Genomic DNA, 15,420 nt, shown 5'->3' with positions numbered 1-15,420 from the left:
GAGGAGATAGCAGAGATGGCAAAAGTAGTAGACAGTAATAAGAATATGGTGCTATTGTGGATAGCAGTGGATTCTCTGGATGGCAGCAGGACAGGAGGCCAGAGGTCTCCCCACAACCACCTAGCCACCGAGAGAAGAGACAACTTAGTGACACCCCAGAGGGAAGAATTTGGAGGGGCTGTTGTTACAGTGACTCAGCTCTTTGTCCCTACTCTTTGTTCTATAACTCTATCTAGGCCTGGAGAGAAGCTTTTATGAGTAAGACAGAATTTTAGAAAAATTAATAAAGAATTAATGGGGAATAAGAAGAATGAATAAAGAACTTATACTGAATATTAGAGTCTTCTGTGTCCATATACTTGCTTGATTAGATTGTGCCTTGTTTTGTATGTTTGCCAGCAACTCATTTTAAGAAAACTGAAAATAAAAGATAATAATGTCTTCCTTACATACCACTCCATGGTTCAAAAGCATTTTCACATGTTTTACATCATCTATTAAAAGGAAAAAAATTTGAGATAACCAGGGTTTGTTTTTCCAATTTCATGGACTAAGAAACCAAGCTCAGGTTAAGTTACTGTTCAAGGTTACATAGTCTATAAGTGAATAAGGATTTGACTCCAGTTCTTTGCTTTTATTTTATTATATATTTTTTTGGTTTGGATACTTTATACGTTCATATGATTAAAAAAAATCTAACTGTAACAGCATTAAGAAGTTCCTGTCCAACTCCTGTCCCTGTCCACTCTAGTCACCCCTCTTTTTCTTTTTTTTAATTCTTTAAATTATACATATGTATTTCATTTACACTTTGTATTTGATGTATTTCATGATAAACAATTTGTTTTCCATCTTCACCATTTTTTAAGTGTACAGTTCGGCGGTATCAAATACGTTCATATCGTTGTGTAAAAATCACCTCTGTCCCTCCCCATAACTGTTTTCATCTTGTGAAACTGAAGCTCTATACCCATTAAACAATAATTCCCCATTATTCCTTGCCCCCAGCCCCTGGTAACCACCAGTCTACTTTCTGTCTTTATGATTTTGACTATTCTAAGTACCTCATATAAGTGGGATCATACAGTATGTGTCTTTTTCTGACTGGCTAATTTCATTTAGCATAATGTCCCCAAGGTTCATCCATGTGGTAATGCTGCAGAATCTCCTTCCTTTTTAAGACTGAACAATATTCCATTGCATGTATATCCACATTTTGCTTATCCGTTCATCCACTGATGGACACTTGAGTTGCTTCCATGGTTTAGTTATTACGAATAATGCTGCTATTAACATGGGTGTACAAATATCTCTTTGAGCTCCTACTTTCAATTCTTTGGGGTATATGCGCAGAAGTGGAATTGCTGGATCATATAGTAATTCTAACTTTAATTACTTGAGGAAACACCATACTGTTTTCCATAGTGACTGCAGCAATTTCCACCAGTAGTACACAAGGGTGTCAATTTCTCCATGTCCTTGCAAACACTCATATTCTATTTTTTTGATAGTAGCCATCCTAATGGGTGTAAGGTGGTATCTCGTTGCAGTTTTGATTTGCATTTCCCTAATGATTGGTGATGTTGAGCATCTTTTCATGTGCTTATTGGCCCTTTGTATCTCTTTAGAGAAATATCTATTCAAGTCTTTTATTCATTTTGAATCAGGTTGTTTGGTTTTTCGTTGTTAAGTATTTCTTTTTAAATTTTATTTTATTTATTTTTTTATACAGCAGGTTATTATTAGTCATCAATTTTATACACATCAGTGTATACATGTCAATCCCAATCGCCCAATTCATCACACCCCCGCCCCCACCGCGCCACTTTCCCCCCTTGGTGTCCATAAGTTTCTTCTCTACATCTGTGTCTCAATTTCTGCCCTGCAAACCAGTTCACCTGTACCATTTTTCTAGGTTCCACATATATGTGTTAACATACGATATTTGTTTTTCTTTTTCTGACTTACTTCACTCTGTATGACAGTCTCTAGATGCATCCACGTCTCTACAAATGACCCAATTTCATTCCTTTTTATGGCTGAGTAGTATTCCATTGTATATATGTACCACATCTTCTTTTATCCATTTGTCTGTCGACGGGCATTTAGGTTGCTTCCATGACCTGGCTATTGTAAATAGTGCTGCAATGAACATTGGGGTGCATGTGTCTATTTTTTTTTTTTTTAAACATCTTTATTGGAGTGTAATTGCTTTACAATGGTGTGTTAGTTTCTGCTTTATAACAAAGTGAATCAGTTATACATATACATATGTTCCCATATCTCTTCCCCCTTGCATCTCCCTCCCTCCCACCCTCCCTATCCCACCCCTCTAGGTGGTCACAAAGCACCGAGCTGATCTCCCTGTGCTATGCGGCTGCTTCCCACTAGCTATCTATTTTACATTTGGTAGTGTATATATGTCCATGCCACTCTCTCACCCTGTCACATCTCACCCCTCCCCCTCCCCATATCCTCAAGTCCATTCTCTAGTAGGTCTGTGTCTTTATTCCCGTCTTGCCACTAGGTTCTTCATGACATTTTTTTTTTTTCCTTAGATTCCATATATATGTGTTAGCATACTGTATTTGTTTTTCTCCTTCTGACTTACTTCACTCTGTATGACAGACTCTAACTCCATGCACCTCATTACAAATACCTCCATTTCATTTCTTTTTATGGCTGAGTAATATTCCATTGTATATATGTGCCACATCTTCTTTATCCATTCATCTGATGATGGACACTTAGGTTGCTTCCATGTCCTGGCTATTGTAAATAGAGCTGCAGTGAACATTTTGGTACATGACTCTTTTTGAATTATGGTTTTCTCAGGGTATATGCCCAGTAGTGGGATTGCTGGGTCGTATGGTAGTTCTATTTTTAGTTTTTTAAGGAACCTCCATACTGTTCTCCATAGTGGCTGTATCAATTTACATTCCCACCAACAGTGCAAGAGTGTTCCCTTTTCTCCACACCCTCTCCAGCATTTATTGTTTCTAGATTTTCTGATGATGGCCATTCTGACCGGTGTGAGATGATACCTCATTGTAGTTTTGATTTGCATTTCTATAATTAGTGATGTTGAGCAGCTTCTCGTGTGCTTCTTGGCCATCTGTATGTGTTCTTTGGAGAAATGTCTATTTAGGTCTTCTGCCCAGTTTTGGATTGGGTTGTTTGTTTTTTTAATATTGAGCTGCATGAGCTGTTTATATATTTTGGAGATTAATCCTTTGTCCGTTGATTCGTTTGCAAATATTTTCTCCCGTTCTGAGGGTTGTCTTTTCGTCTTGTTTGTAGTTTCCTTTGCTTTGCAAAAGCTTTGAAGTTTCATTAGGTCCCATTTGTTTATTTTTGTTTTTATTTCCATTATTCTAGCAGGTGGATCAAAAAAGATCTTGCTGTGATTTATGTCAAAGAGTGTTCTTCCTATGTTTTCCTCTAAGAGTTTTATAGTGTCTGGTCTTACATTTAGGTCTCTAATCCATTTTGAGTTTATTTTTGTGTATGGTGTTAGGGAGTGTTCTAATTTCATTCTTTTACATGTAGTTGTCCAGTTTTCCCACCGCCACTTATTGAAGAGACTGTCTTTTCTCCATTGTATATCTTTGCCTCCTTTGTCATAGATTAGTTGACCATAGGTGTGTGGGTTTATCTCTGGGCTTTCTGTCTCATTCCATTGATCTATATTTCTTTTTTTTTTAGTTGTTTTGTTTGTTTGTTTTTTTATACTGCAGGTTCTTATTAGGCATCAATTTTATACACATCAGTGTATACATGTCAATCCCAATCGCCCAATTCAGCACACCACCATCCCCACCCCACCGCAGTTTTCCCCCCTTGGTGTCCATATGTCCATTCTCTACGTCTGTGTCTCAACTTCTGCCCTGCAAACCGGCTCATCTGTACCATTTTTCTAGGTTCCACATACATGCATTAATATACAATATTTGTTTTTCTCTCTCGGACTTACTTCACTCTGTATGACAGTCTCTAGATCCATCCACGTCTCAACAAATGACTCAATTTCGTTCCTTTTTATGGCTGAGTAATATTCCATTGTATATATGTACCACCACTTCTTTATCCATTCGCCTGTTGATGGGCATTTAGGTTGCTTCCATGACCTGGCTATTGTAAATAGTGCTGCAATGAACATTCGGGTGCATGTGTCTTTTTGAATTACGGTTTTCTCTGGGTATATGCCCAGTAGTGGGATTGCTGGGTCATATGGTAATTCTATTTTTAGTTTTTTAAGGAACCTCCATGTTGTTCTCCATAGTGGCTGTATCAATTTACATTCCCACCAACAGTGCAAGAGGGTTCCCTTTTCTCCACACCCTCTCCAGCATTTGTTGTTTGTAGATTTTCTGATGATGCCCATTCTAACAGGAGTGAGGTGATACCTCATTGTAGTTTTGATTTGCATTTCTCTAATAATTAGTGATGTTGAGCATCTTCTCATGTGCTTCGTGGCCGTCTGTATGTCTTCTTTGGAGAAATGTCTATTTAGGTCTTCTGCCCATTTTTGGATTGGGTTGTTTGTTTCTTTAATATTGAGCTGAATGAGCTGTTTATATATTTTGGAGATTAATCCTTTGTCCTTTGATTCGTTTGCAAATATTTTCTCCCATTCTGAGGGTTGTCTTTTCGTCTTGTTTATGGTTTCCTTTGCTGTGCAAAAGCTTTGAAGTTTCATTAGGTCCCATTTGTTTATTTTTGTTTTTATTTCCATTACTCTAGGAGGTGGATCAAAAAAGATCTTGCTGTGATTTATGTCAAAGAGTGTTCTTCCTATGTTTTCCTCTAAGAGTTTTATAGTGTCCAGTCTTATATTTAGGTCTCTAATCCATTTTGAGTTTATTTTTGTGTATGGTGTTAGGGAGTATTCTAATTTCATTCTTTTACATGTAGCTGTCCAGTTTTCCCACCACCACTTATTGAAGAGACTGTCTTTTCTCCATTGTATATCTTTGCCTCCTTTGTCATAGATTAGTTGACCATAGGTGCGTGGGTTAATCTCTGGGCTTTCTATCTTGTTCCATTGATCTATGTTTCTGTTTTTGTGCCAGTACCATATTGTCTTGATTACTGTAGCTTTGTAGTATAGTCTGAAGTCAGGGAGTCTGATTCCTCCAGCTCCATTTTTTTCCCTCAAGACTGCTTTGGCAATTCTGGGTCTTTTGTGACTCCATACAAATTTTAAGATGATTTGTTCTAGCTCCGTAAAAAATGCCATTGGTAATTTGATAGGGATTGCATTGAATCTGTAGATTGCTTTGGGTAGTATACTCATTTTCACAATATTGATTCTTCCAATCCAAGAACATGGTATATCTCTCCATCTGTTGGTATCATCTTTAATTTCTTTCATCAGTGTCTTATAGTTTTCTGCATACAGGTCTCTTGTCTCCCTAGGTAGGTTTATTCCTAGGTATTTTATTCTTTTTGTTGCAGTGGTAAATGGGAATGTTTCCATAATTTCTCTTTCAGATTTTTCATCATTAGTGCATAGGAATGCAAGAGATTTCTGTGCATTCATTTTGTATCCTGCAACTTTACCATATTCGTTAATTAGCTCTAGCAGTTTTCTGGTGGCAGTTTTAGGATTCTCTATGTATAGTATCATGTCATCTGCAAACAGTGACAGTTTTACTTCTTCTTTTCCAATTTGTATTCCTTTTATTTCTTTTTCTTCTCTGATTGCCGTGGCGAGGACTTCCAGAACTATGTTGAATAATAGTGGTGAGAGTGGACATCCTTGTCTGGTTCCTGATCTTAGAGGAAATGCTTTCAGTTTTTCACCATTGAGAATGATGTTTGCTGTGGGTTTGTCATATATGGCCTTTATTATGTTGAGGTAGGTTCCCTCTATGCCCACTTTCTGAAGAGTTTTTATCATAAATGGGTGTTGAATTTTGTCAAAAGCTTTTTCTGCATCTATTGAGATGATCATATGGTTTTTCTTCTTCAATTTGTTAATATGGTGTATCACATTGATTGATTTACGTATATTGAAGAATCCTTGCATCCCTGGGATAAATCCCACTGGATCGTGGTGTATGATCCTTTTAATGTGTTGTTGGATTCTGTTTGCTAGTATTTTGTTGAGGATTTTTGCATCTATATTCATCAGTGATATTGGTCTGTAATTTTCTTTTTTTGTAGTGTCTTTGTCTGGTTTTGGTATCAGGGTGATGGTGGCCTCATAGAATGAGTTTGGGAGTGTTCCTTCCTCTGCATTTTTTTGGAAGAGTTTGAGAAGGATAGGTGTTAGCTCTTCTCTAAATGTTTGATAGAATTCACCTGTGAAGCCATCTGGTCCTGGACTTTTGTTTGTTGGAAGATTTTTTTTTTTTTTTAATAAATTTATTTATTTATTTATTTATTTTTGGTTGTGTTGGGTCTTCGTTTCTGTGCGAGGGCTTTCTCTAGTTGCGGCGAGCGGGGGCCACTCTTCATTGCGGTGCGCGGGCCTCTCACCATCGCGGCCTCTCCTGTTGCGGAGCACAGGCTCAAGACACACAGGCTCAGTAGTTGTGGCTCACGGGCCCAGTTGCTCCACGGCATGTGGGATCTTCCCAGACCAGGGCTTGAACCCGTGTCCCCTGCATTGGCAGGCAGATTCTCAACCACTGCACCACCATGGAAGCCCTGTTGGAAGATTTTTAATCACAGTTTCAATTTCATTACTTGTGATTGGTCTGTTCATATTTTCTGTTTCTTCCTGGTTCAGTCTTGGAAGGTTATACCTTTCTAAAAATTTGTCCATTTCTTCCAGGTTGTCCATTTTATTGGCATAAAGTTGCTTGTAGTAGTCTCTTAGGATGCTTTGTATTTCTGCGGTGTCTGTTTTAATTTCTCCTTTTTCATTTCTGATTTTATTGATTTGAGTCCTCTCCCTCTTTTTCTTGATGAGTCTGGCTAATGGCTTATCAATTTTGTTTATCTTCTCAATTCCAAAATGATCATTTTCATTAACATATGCTATTTCAATTGTATATGAAGTATTAAAGGTTTGATATCTGAATCCATCTAAGGCACTATTCCAGACATTGGTTTTGTTGATAAATAATCTTTTAGTTTTTTTTTTTTTAATTTGGAATCCTAGCTCTATTATTAGAGTCGAAATATCTCTTCTAAATTTGCTGCCTTGCCTCAGCAGATCTTTACGCTGGGCTCCAGGAGACTGTCTGGGTAACTTAGGTGAGGATTCCTCCAACAAACAATCAGTTATTCCCACATTAGTGTTGGGTAATGTGTGTTTTTTGGCTTTTTGGAAATTGCCTGAATTGTAAAGAATACCTCTACATTCCAAACATTCCCAATTTTGTTCCCATGATTGTAGTGAGGAACAGGCTAAATGTGTTCCGCGAGAACCACAACACTGACAGCGCTTTATTTCCCATTTCCTGTCAGGCACATTATGGTCTCGCCCTTCTTTGCAACGACATCTTCGGACATCACAATGCTCATAGTGCTGCAGAAGCTCTTGATAAGCATTTTCCTCTAATTCCCAAGAGGCATCTTTTTCAGGAATATGAATTCCCATTCTCAACATCTCTTTCTGAAATATATCACTATTATTGCATATTGTGCACCTAAAGAAAAACACTCCTGCATTTATTGCTTGAACCTGTAAACAGTCTCTATGGAGCCAAGCATTCTTACAACAAGGACTTCGTAATATGCTGTAAGTTGGAATAGGCTCAAGAAATTCCAAGCAAATGGTGCATGGTAAGGAGTCTCTATAATTATTAGATATAATTATCTGAACAGGTCGATGGTTCCAACAAAATGACGCAAAATTGCCAGTGAACTGGAAAATACATTCTCTCTGAAGTCCGCATGGGAAATGATAACTTCGTTTACATCGGGGTGCGACACATCCAATTGAAGCACCGGTTTTCTTGCAAATACAGCATTTCAGTTTCGAAGCCCTAGTCACTTCTTTCCTGATATCTTCTATTAGAAAACCATAAACTCCTTCTTCTTCTTTACCCCTCTGCCAAATTCCACTTGACATCAACAAGCAATAGTAATGTACAGTGAGATTCCATTTCTCTTTAGTTTTCTTTTCTCCATATTTAATAGGACAGTCATCATTTTTTTGACAGAAAACACACGCAGGGAATCTAGAAGGACACCACATGCCAAGGACTAGATGCATGCTCAGAAATGACCCTAGAAACTCCACGCTTTCACCTCTGGCTGATCTTTAGGCTTGTAGACTCATATAGCAAGCTGGGATTCTGTGAGCCTCCAGGTTTACTTTCATTCATTTTACGAGGCGCGCTGGGCAGAAGTTCCAGAGCGGCCGTGTCACTTTTCCCTTCTCGCGCTGCGCCACACGCCATCCGGGAGCTGCCCCATCCAACGGCCCACACAATTCAAATTCCTGATCTATATTTCTGTTTTTGTGCCAGTACCATATTGTCTTGATTATTGTAGCTTTGTAGTATAGTCTGAAGTCAGGAGTCTGATTCGTCCACCTCCGTTTTTTTCCCTCAAGACTGCTTTGGCTATTCGGAATCTTTTGTGTCTCAACACAAATTTTAAGATTTTTTGTTCTGGTTCCGTAAAAAATGCCATTGGTAATTTGGTAGGGATTGCATTGAATCTGTAGATTGCTTTGGGTAGTATACTCATTTTCACAATATTGATTCTTCCAATCCAAGAACATGGTATATCTCTCCATCTCTTGGTATCATCTTTAATTTCTTTCATCCGTGTCTTATAGTTTTCTGCATACAGGTCTTTTGTCTCCCTAGGTAGGTTTATTCCTAGGTATTTTATTCTTTTTGTTGTAATGGTAAATGGGAGTGTTTCCTTAATTTCTCTTTCAGATTTTTCATCATTAGTGTATAGGAATGCAAGAGATTTCTGTGCATTCATTTTGTATGCTACAAATTTACCAAATTCATTGATTAGCTCTAGTAGTTTTCTGGTGCATCTTTAGGATTCTGTCTATATAGTATCAGTATCATGTCATCTGCAAACAGTGACAGTTTTACTTCTTCTTTTCCAATTTATATTCCTTTCATTTCTTTTACTTCTCTGATTGCCATGGCTTGGACTTCCAAAACTATGTTGAATAATAGTGGTGAGAGTGGGCATCCTTGTCTGGTTCCTGATCTTAGAGGAAATGCTTTCAGTTTTTCACCATTGAGAGTGATGTTTGCTGTGGGTTTGTCATATATGGCCTTTATTATGTTGAGGTAGGTTCCCTCTATGCCCACTTTCTGGTGAGTTTTTATCATAAATGGGTGTTGAATTTTGTCAAAAGCTTTTTCTGCATCTATTGAGATGATCATATGGTTTTTCTTCTTCAGTTTGTTAATATGGTGTATCACATTGATTGATTTGCGTATATTGAAGAATCCTTGCATCCCTGGGATAAATCCCACTGGATCGTGGTGTATGATCCTTTTAATGTGTTGTTGGATTCTGTTTGCTAGTATTTTGTTGAGGATTTTTGCATCTATATTCATCAGTGATATTGGTGTGTAGTTTTCTTTTTTTGTAGTATCTTTATCTGGTTTTGGTATCAGGGTGATGGTGACCTCATAGAATGAGTTTGGGAGTGTTTCTTCCTCTGCAAATTTTTAGAAGAGTTTGAGAAGGATGGGTGTTAGCTCTTCTTTAAATGTTTGATAGAATTCACCTGTGAAGCCATCTGGTCCTGGACTTCTGTTTGTTGGAAGATTTTTAATCACAGTTTCAATTTCGTTACTTGTGATTGGTCTGTTCATATTTTCTATTTCTTCCTGGTTCAGTCTTGGAAGGTTATACCTTTCTAAGAATTTGTCCATTTCTTCCAGGTTGTCCATTTTATTGGCATACAGTTGCTTGTAGTAGTCTCTTAGGATGCTTTGTATTGCTGCAGTGTCCGTTGGAACTTCTCCTTCTTCGTTTCTAATTTTATTGATTTGAGTCCTATCCCTCTTCTTCTTGATGAGTCTGGCTAATGGTTTATCAATTTTGTTTATCTTCTCAAAGAACCAGCTTTTAGTTTTATTGATCTTTGCTATTGTTTTCTTTGTTTCTATTTCATTTATTTCTGCTCTTGAGTTTTATGATTTCTTTCCTTCTGCTAACTTTGGGTTTTGTTTGTTTTTCATTCTTTAGTTCCTTTAGGTGTAAGGTTAGATTGTTTGAGATTTTTCTTGTTTCTTGAGATAGGCTTGTATAGCTATAACCTACCCTCTTAGAACTGCTTTTACCACATCCCATAGGTTTTGGATCATCGTGCTTTCATTGTCATTTGTCTGTAGGTCTTTTTTGATTTCCTCTTTGATTTCTTCAGTGATCTCTTGGTTATTTAGTAACGTATTGTTTAGCCTCCATGTGTTTGTGTTTTTTACGTTTTTTTCCCTGTGATTGATTTCTAATCTCATAGTGTTGTGGTCAGAAAAGATGCTTGATATGATTTCAGTTTTCTTAAATTTACTGAGGCTTGATTTGTGACCCAAGATGTGATCTATCCTGGAGAATGTTCCGTGTGCACTTGAGAAGAAAGTGTAATCTGCTGTTTTTGGATGGAATGTCCTATAAATATCAATTAAATCTATGTGGTCTATTGTGTCATTTAACGCTTGTGTTTCCTTACTAATTTTCTGTTTGGATGATCTGTCCCTTGGTGTAAGTGAGGTGTTAAAGTCCCCCATTATTTTTGTGTTACTATCGATTTCCTCTTTTATAGCTGTTAGCAGTTGCCTTATGTATTGAGGTGCTCCTAAGTTGGGTGCTTGTATATTTACAATTGTTATATCTTCTTCTTGGATTGATCCCTTTGATCATTATGTAGTGTCCTTCTTTGTCTCTTATAATAGTCTTTATTTTAAAGTGTATTTTATCTGATATTAGAATTGCTACTCCAGCTTTCTTTTGATATCCATTTGCATGGAATATCTTTTTCCATCCCCTCACTTTCAGTCTGTATGTGTCCCTAGGTCTGAAGTGTGTCTCTTGTAGACAGCATATATATGGGTCTTGTTTTTGTATCCATTCAGCAAGCCTGTGTCTGTTGGTTGGAGCATTTAATCCATTCAGGTTTAAGGTAATTATCGGTATGTATGTTCCTATGACCATTTTCTTAATTGTTTTGGGTTTGTTTTTGTAAGTCCTTTTCTTCTCTTGTGTTTCCCACTTAGAGAAGTTCCTTTAGCATTGGTTGTAGAGCTGGTTTGGTGGTGCTGAATTCTCTTAGCTTTTGCTTGTCTGTAAAGCTTTTGATTTCTCCATTGAATCTGAATGAGATCCTTGCTGGACAGAGTAATCTTGGTTGTAGGTTCTTCCTTTTCATTACTTTAAGTATACCATGCCAATCCCTTCTGGCTTGTAGAGTTTCTGTTGAGAAATCAGCTGTTAACCTTATGGGAGTTCCCTTGTATGTTATTTGTCATTTTTCCCTTGCTGCTTTCAATAATTTTTCTTTGTCTTTAATTTTTGCCAAGTTGATTACTATGTGTCTCGATGTGTTTCTCCTTGGGTTTATCCTGTATGGGACTCTCTGTGCTTCCTGGACTTGGGTGGCTATTTCCTTTCCCACGTTGGGGAAGTTTTCAACTATAATCTCTTCCAGTATTTTCTCTGGTCCTTTCTCTCTCTCTTCTCCTTCTGGGACCCCTATAATGTGAATGTCGTTGCATTTAATGTTGTCCCAGAGGTCTCTTAGGCTGTCTTCATTTCTTTGCATTCTTTTTTCTTTATTCTGTTCCACAGCAGTGAATTCCACCATTTTGTCTTCCAGGTCACTTATCCGTTCTTCTGCCTCAGTTATTCTGCTATTGATTCCTTCTAGTGTAGTTTTCATTTCAGTTATTGTATTGTTCCTCTCTGTTTGTTTGTTCTTTAATTCTTCTAGGTCTTTGTTAAACATTTCTTGCATCTTCTCGATCTTTGCCTCCATTCTTTTTCCGAGGTCCTGGATCATCCTCACTATCATTATTCTGAATTCTTTTTCTGGAAGGTTGCCTACCTCCACTTCACTTTGTTGTTTTTGTGGGGTTTTATCTTGTTCCTTCGTGTGGTACATAGCCCTCTGCCTTTTCATCTTGTCTATCTTTCTGTGAATGTGGTTTTTGTTCCACAGGCTGCAGGATTGTAGTTCTTCTTGCTTCTGCTGTCTGCCCTCTGGTGGATGAGGCTATCTAAGAGGCTTGTGCAAGTTTCCTGAGGGGAGGGACTGGTGGTGGGTAGAGCTAGATGTTGCTCTGGTGGGCAGAGCTCAGTAAAACTTTAATCTGCTTGTCTGATGGGTGGGGCTGTGTCCCCTCCCTCTTGGTTGTTTGGCCTGAGGTGACCCAACAGTGGAGCCTACCCGGGCTCTTTGCTGGAGCTAATGACGGACTCTGGGAGGGCTCACGCCAAGGAGTACTTCCCAGAGCTCCTGCTGCCAGTGTCCTTGTCCTCAGGGTGAGTCAGGGCCACCCCTCGCCTCTGCAGGAGATCCTCCAACACTAGCAGGTATGTCTGATTCAGTCTCTATGGGGTCACTGCTCCTTCCCCTTGCTCCCGATGTGCACAGTACTTAGTGTGTGCCCTCCAAGAGTGGAGTCTCTGTTTCCCCCAGTCCTGTCGAAGTCCTGCAGTCAAATCCCGCTAGCCTTCAATGTCTGAGTCTCTAGGAATTCCTCCTCCCATTGCTGAACCCCCAGTTTGGGGAGCCTGACGTGGGGCTCAGAACCTTCACTCCAGTGGGTGGACTTCTCTGGTATAAGTGTTCTCCAGTTTGTGAGTCACCCACCCAGCAGTTATGGGATTTGATTTTATTGTGATTGTGCCCCTCCTACTCAGTCTTCTCCTTTGTCTTTGTATGTGGGGTATCTTTTTTGGTGAGTTCCAGTGTCTTCCTATTGATGATTGTTCAGCAGTTAGTTGTGATTCCGGTGCTCTTGCAAGAGGGAGGGAGAGCATGTCCTTCTACTCCGCCATCTTGAACCAATCTTCCATCACCTCTCTTTTATAAACAAAGGATACAATACTATATACCCTATTTTATGACTTTTTTTTTTTTTTAGTGCAGTTAGTAATATATCCTGGAGCTCTTTTCTTGTCCATACATAGAGAGCTTCCTCCTTGCTTTTTATAGCTGTATAGTACTCTCTTGGGTGGATGTTTCACACTATATAAATTTGAGTTAGATAGCATTTGGGTTTTTTTCTATTACAAACAGGATTTTAGGGAACAGTTGAAAATACATCTTTTCATACATATGCTTCTGTAGCATAATTCCCCAAAGGAAAATCTTGGGTTATCAAAGGATAAATGCATTTATAATTAAATAAAAATTGCCAGATTTCTCTTCATGGTAGTTGTATACTATTTTTCACTTTTACCTGTAATGTATAAGTCTGTCCATTTCCCCATAAACTTGCCCACAAATTGTTATTGTCTAACTTTTGAATTTATGCCACTATGGTTGTTTAGACTGATGGCTTGATGTAGTCTTAATTTGCATTTTCTTTTTTTTTTGTTTTGGAAATTTCTTCTTTTTTATTTTAATTTTTAATTGAAGTATAGTTGATTTATAATATTACATTAGTTTCAGGTATACAACATAGTGATTCAAAATTTTTATAGTTTATACTCCATTTAATGTTATTATAAACTGTTGGGTATATTTCCTGTGCTATATAATATACCCTTGTAGTGTATTTATTTTATACATAGTAGTTTGTACCTCTTAATCCCCTACTCCTAGTTTAGATTTGACATCATGATAACATACAATATTTGTCCCTCTCTGTCTGACTTATTTCACTAAGCATAATACCCTCTAGGTCCATCCATGTTGTTGCAAATGGCAAAATTTTTTTTTATGGCTGAGTAGTATTCCGTTTTGTGTGTGTGTGTGTGTGTGTGTGTGTGTGTGTGTGTGTCTTTATCTATCGATGGACACTTAGTTGCTTCCATATCTTGGCTATTGTAAATAACTCTGCTATGAATATTGCTGTGCATGTATCTTTTCGAATTAGTGTTCTCATTTTCTTCAGATTTATACCCAGAAGTAGAATTTCTGGGTCAGATGGTAGTTCTATTTTTAGTTTTCTGAGGAACTTCCACACTGTTTTCCACAGTGGTTGCACCAATTAACAGTCCCATCAACAGTGTACAAGTGTTCCCTTTTGTCCACATCCTCACCAACATCTGTTATTTGTGGTCTTTTTGATGATAGCCATTCTGACAGGTGTAAGGTGATATCGTTGTTTTGATTTTGTATTTCTCTGATGATTAGCGATGTTGAAGATCATTTCATGTACCTGTTGGCCATCTGTGTGTCTTCTTTGGAAATATGTCTATTCAGATCTTCTGCTCATTTTTAATTGGGTTGGTTTTTTTTTTTTTGACATTGAGTTGTATGAGCTGCTTATATATTTTCGATATTAACCGCTTATCAGTCATATCATTCGAAAATATTTTTCTCTCATTCAGTAGGTTGTCTTATTTTGTTGATGTTTTTCTTTGCTGTGCAAGAGTTGTTAAGTTTAATTAGGTCCCATTTGTTTATTTTTGCTTTTGTTTCCTTTGTCTGAGGAGACAGATCGAAAAAAATATTTCTACGATTTATGTCAAAGAGTGTTCTGTCTATGTTTTCTTCTAGGAGTTTTATCGTTAATGGTCTTTAGTCCATTTTGACTTTATTTTTGTTTATGGTGTGAGAAAACGTTCTAATTTTATTCTTTTACTTGTAGCTGTCAAGTTTACTGAGCATCATTTATTGAAGAGACTATCTTTTCCCCATTGTATATTCTTGCCTCCTTCGTAATAGATTAATTCACCATAAGCGTGTGAGTTAATATGTAGGCTCTCTATTCTGTTCCTTTGATCTATGTGTCTGGTTTTGTGCCTGAACTGTACTGTCTTGATTATTGTAGCTTTGTAGTATAGTCTGAAGTCTGAGAGCATGATCCCTCCAGCTCTGTTCTTCTTTCTCAAGATTGTTTTGGCATTTGTCTTTTATGTTATGAATTGCAAATAATTTTTTCTCTGTCATATGTCTTTTGATTTTGCTTCTTGTTTTTTTTAAATTTGATATTCAGACTTTTTATATTTTTTGGTAGTCAAAATGATTAATTAAAATAATTTTTAAAATGATTCTAGATTTTAAATTAGAAAGACCTTCTTTAGCCTAAGGATATGTTTTCTTCTAATAATTTATTTTTAATGTAAGCTTAAATTGATATGGAATCTATATTAATGTATAGTATGAAGGCAACTTTATATTCTTCCAGATGGACACCCTGTTGTTCTAACACCATTTATTTAAAAAAGTTCTTTGACCACTGATTTGAGATGTCACCTTGCTCATATACTAAATTTGTGTAACTATTTGAGAATATTTTTTGAAACCGGATTTTCTAAAATTTCAAGTTCAACTATGTTTCCCTTTCCTCATGCTTCTCCAGGTAAAATAAC

The 15,420-nt window shown here is 37.4% G+C and overlaps 1 pseudogene; it reads right to left on the bottom strand.

Annotated features, from left to right (window-relative positions):
• Window positions 1–485: 485 nt before the first annotated feature.
• LOC137751055 (G2/M phase-specific E3 ubiquitin-protein ligase pseudogene) lies at window positions 486–8,113 on the bottom strand (annotated as a pseudogene).
• Window positions 8,114–15,420: the final 7,307 nt, after the last annotated feature.

The sequence above is a fragment of the Eschrichtius robustus genome, chromosome 17, assembly GCF_028021215.1.
Source record: "Eschrichtius robustus isolate mEscRob2 chromosome 17, mEscRob2.pri, whole genome shotgun sequence".
Taxonomy (NCBI): Eukaryota; Metazoa; Chordata; class Mammalia; order Artiodactyla; family Eschrichtiidae; genus Eschrichtius; species Eschrichtius robustus.
This window is presented reverse-complemented; position numbering and strand designations above follow the sequence as displayed.